At 39.6% G+C, this 3,117-nt stretch overlaps 1 pseudogene; it reads left to right on the top strand.

Moving 5' to 3' along the window:
• Positions 1-732: 732 nt before the first annotated feature.
• On the top strand, positions 733-1,939 carry LOC102245536 (annotated as a pseudogene).
• Positions 1,940-3,117: the final 1,178 nt, after the last annotated feature.

The raw sequence follows: 3,117 nt of genomic DNA, 5'->3' as shown, positions 1-3,117 counted from the left end.
AGCATATGAGACTATTAGTTGTAGTCCTGATTTCCTTCAGTCTCATTCATCTTACCCTTTCTTAGAGTAGCCAAATCTTGATCATTCCAAGATAAGAATGGATAGAATTTTGAGATTAATATAAAAACAACTGCTTTATTGGGGCTGTGGCACAGTTCAGTTAAATATAATGATGGATAATATAGCCAGAACAGATAACAGAATCGCAATTTCAGCTGCTAGAGTTATTTGAGCTCAACAAATGTGTTTAGATTCTCTAGCTTGAGTAGTCCTCAGCAACAGGATTGTTTGATTATTTGCTTGCAGCTGAGAATTCTTGCTGAAGTAAAGCCAGGTGATCACCTGGGGAATGGAGGATATGTGATTCTGGCTAAAATGACTTAGCAGGATTCTTGTTAAAATTGGATAATGTCGAAATGAATCCAGGAATCCAAAAGTCAAGGCCTAGTTGAAAAATGGTTCAGAGGCTTCCACAGTATGACCAGTCTCTATTTCCAACAGACTCATGTTCAATTTTCACTTACACACACACACACACACACACACACAAGCCAGGAAAATTTTATTAATTTTTTATTAAAAAAGTGAATGTAAAATAATGCTAACCCCTCCCCAACCTCCCCAAAAAGGAGGGAACCTGAAACAGCTGGAAAAATCTGCAACAGTGGCAGGAAAAGAGATTTAATTTAGTTGATTTTCTGTGATTATTGGCTGTTTGCTAGTCTCACAGTGATGGAGGTTGTACATTTTTTTGAAGGGACTGAAAAGTTACTAGAGGTTTGGTTCTACAGGCAGCAACCCAATGCAAATCTCACCATCTCAAGATCCAATTGGGACATACTTTTGAAGGATGTGCAATGTTCAACCATAAGTGTAATAAAAATTACAAGCAGGAAGCTTTTGTACTCAGTGAGACTAGCAAATTTGTCTCCAGGAGAGGTTTCATGTGGTACCACCCTCGTGGTGAAAGCACTGGTTCCCCTGTTGAAACTCGCTGGGGTTACAGTGGGTTTGACTCAATTCAAAGCTTCTTTTATTCTTGTAAGAATGTCATGAAGCCTTCTCACCAAGGTTACCCACATCGGAATTTCCAGGAAGAAATAGAGTTTCTTAATGCAGTTTTCCCAAACGGAGCAGCATATTGTATGGAATGTATGAATTCTGACTGTTGGTACTTGTATACGTTGGATTTCCCAGAGAGTAATCAGTCAGCCAGATCAAACCCTGGAAATTCTGATGAGTGAGCTTGACTCAGCAGTTATGGACCAGTTCTACATGAAAGATGGTGTTACTGCAAAGAATGTCACTCGTGAAAGTGGAATTCATGACCTGATACCAGGTCCTGTCATTGGTGCCACAATGTTCAATCCTTATGGGTATTCAACGAATGGCATGTAATCAGATGGAACTTATTGGACCATCACATCACTCCAGAACCAGAATTTTCTTATGTTATTTGTAACAAACTTAAGTCAGACCTCCTATGATGATGATCAGGAAAGTTGTGGAAGTTTTCCAGACAGGAAAATTTGTGACCACCTTGTTTGTAAACCAGAGTTCTAAATGTCGCACAGTGCTTTCTTTGCCCCAGAAGATTGAAGGTTTTAAACTCTTTTAAAATATATATATATATTTTATTGACTTTTTTACAGAGAGGAAGGGAGAGGGATAGAGAGAGTCAGAAACATCGATGAGAGAGAAACATCGATCAGCTGCCTCCTGCACACTGCCCACTGGGGATGTGCCCGCAACCGAGGTACATGCCCTTGACCGGAATCGAACCTGGGACCCTTGAGTCCGCAGGCCAACGCTCTATCTACTGAGCCAAACTGGTTAGGGCAGGTTTTAAACTCTTGATAGCCAGACTGTGTCAATGTTCAATGATTAAAACTTTGTTTTTACCAGTTTTCCCAAGAAGCAGCAACCACAGCAGAATTAAGAAAAAACGCAAAAAGGAAACACGTAAAAGAAGGTGGTGGCTCCTTTTTAGATATTGATACCAGGGGCCATGCTTACCATAACCACCACCTTGTAGTTGCAGAAAGCCCTAGATGTAATGATAGTGTAATCATTTTGAATTGTATGCATTATTATATGAAGGAGTTAGATATCTTGCTCTCTTCTGTGTTTAGGTGTCCTGTGCCACTCTTGCTGTGAAATTGAAGTGGATATAGAAAAAAAAAACATTTACTATATGAAACTTCACACTAGCGACAACAATTCAATTTGGTTATGCACAGTGTAGTATTTCTCTAAAGTTCCTCACAGAAAAAGCTTTCGTCCTCATTAGGAGTTGGCTTCAGCCTAACCATCTGGGACTGTTATATTAAATTGCTGCCAGGATGTTACAATTTCTAGAATGTATTCTCTACTAATGTTACTGAAACCAATTTCTACTTCCTACAGGTGTATTTTGCAATGACAATTAACATTTTTCTTCCATGGGTTGAGTCCTCTTAAGGAAGCGATTGCAGTTAACCATTTTGTGTACAACTATTTTAACATTATTACTTCCTGAGCATGTATTCCTTTCATTGATTTTGCTCCTCACCATTGTGTCTCCCCTCCCAACCTCACCCCAATAAAGCAGCACTGTTACACTGTGGGTTTATGCCAATCTTATACCCCAGAGGGGCCAGGAGGGTAGACCTTAGGCTTTAATTTTCTTTTAAGGTCAAGGGAGATTGGCTTCTTTTTTATTGGCATTGGCTCTTTTAGAAGATTGTGACAAAAACAAACTTCCAGTGTTGATTAGCAAGGAAGACACACAGGTTAATATTAGAATATACTGGCAGAACTACATGGGAACTGTATGCCCTTCTGTGCTTTCCAGTAAATAAGATTAGCTTATCATGAAGACCATGTCTTTACTAACTTGCTAAATAGTAGTATAAAAAATTTTATCACGAGAGCAGGGTAACGTTTATTTAAGAACCAGCTCTGGGCAGTTGCCCTTCCCAAACCAGTTTTAAGTGCAATAGAAAAAATAAACCCTTGCTGCTGGGTAGAGAAGCCATATAGCCTCAGAGGCCAACCCCAAAACACTGCCACCCAAAGGCTGAGCCACAAACTGACTCTTAGGTGAACACAAATTAAGGCAGTCTGGATCACAAATAC

Source organism: Myotis brandtii, unplaced genomic scaffold, assembly GCF_000412655.1.
Source record: "Myotis brandtii unplaced genomic scaffold, ASM41265v1 scaffold321, whole genome shotgun sequence".
NCBI classification, from domain to species: Eukaryota; Metazoa; Chordata; class Mammalia; order Chiroptera; family Vespertilionidae; genus Myotis; species Myotis brandtii.
This window is presented reverse-complemented; position numbering and strand designations above follow the sequence as displayed.